Below are 1,138 nucleotides of genomic sequence, written 5' to 3'. Positions count from 1 at the left end.
GAGTGCAGATATATCCAGGAATGAGACCACAGAGAAGTCCAGGATCAAACTGTGGATGTTCACAGGAGGAACTCGGATGTTGGCAGGAAGTTCTACATTCCAGTTCACCTGGACTGGAAGATCTGAATAGTCTGTGGGCTTGTCTAGATCCTCCATGTTGCTTTCATCCTCTGACTCTTCAATGGGCATTGAGCATGTGGCCTGTAGTCCATTCTATAACCGAAAGAAATGTGATGTATATCTAAATGATAAGATTAAGATATCATTTAGGTATCTAAGATGTACAGTAGGTATCAAAGCACTGGATGCAATACAGCTACATTGCATAATCCTTGAGTTTATTGTTATCATGTTTAAGACGTACAGATGTTAAGGTCAGCTCCCCTTTCTTTATCAGTTTCTTCATTTTCTTCACTGCTTTGTTCCTCTTCCTCAGGATTCTCAGAGGATTAAAGCCCACCTGCCACAAAGTGCACAGGTTAGATTGTTATTATGTCAGCTGGTAAAGTTATCTGAGGTCAGGGCTATCACACTGAAACTACTGCACTCACAGCATCCTTCAGTTTGTCTCTGAAGAAATCGATATTTGCAAAGAAAATGGGAGATGGGATTCTGAAAATCTTCACTCCCTCTGGCTCATAGATCTGTAGGAGATTCAGAAAGACAGAAAATGAAACCAAGGCAAGGTCTTTCGTCCATCTGCTTCTTTTCACTGTGTTTTAAACTGTCCATATCTTGGCCCATCATGTGCATTGACACACCAAGTAATGTTAATAGAAATGACACATAATGATTATGTTGCCGAATATGAACAAAGAGGATGCGTCTGTTAGTACACTTACATTGACATAGTCCTTGCGATCTCTGTAGATATCTGTCCCTGAGATATTAGCCAGGACACAGCAGCGTGGACTGCAGAGCAGAAAAGATCAATTGATTTTTATCCAAAAAAGAAACAGGATATATTATAAATACGAATATGATGAAAATTAAACCTAATTTCTTTGCCCAGGTCACAATATCTTTAAAGAAGCAGCTAATATCTACACCATATTCAAATTCTTTTTATTTTATTTTTTCATCTAGTTAATTGGATCTGTCAGCACTTACAACTGAGCCCTGAAGACCACAGTGAGGA

At 39.0% G+C, this 1,138-nt stretch overlaps 1 long non-coding RNA gene across 1 annotated transcript; it reads left to right on the top strand.

Moving 5' to 3' along the window:
- The first annotated feature begins 8 nt into the window (after positions 1–8).
- LOC107682774 (uncharacterized) lies at positions 9–1,138 on the top strand. The gene is made up of 3 exons (XR_001633583.1): positions 9–286; positions 437–478; positions 1,087–1,138. It is a non-coding gene; the product is annotated as an uncharacterized LOC107682774 (long non-coding RNA).

Source organism: Sinocyclocheilus anshuiensis, unplaced genomic scaffold (assembly GCF_001515605.1).
Source record: "Sinocyclocheilus anshuiensis isolate Anshui unplaced genomic scaffold, SAMN03320099.WGS_v1.1 C32575646, whole genome shotgun sequence".
Taxonomy (NCBI): domain Eukaryota; kingdom Metazoa; phylum Chordata; class Actinopteri; order Cypriniformes; family Cyprinidae; genus Sinocyclocheilus; species Sinocyclocheilus anshuiensis.
This window is presented reverse-complemented; position numbering and strand designations above follow the sequence as displayed.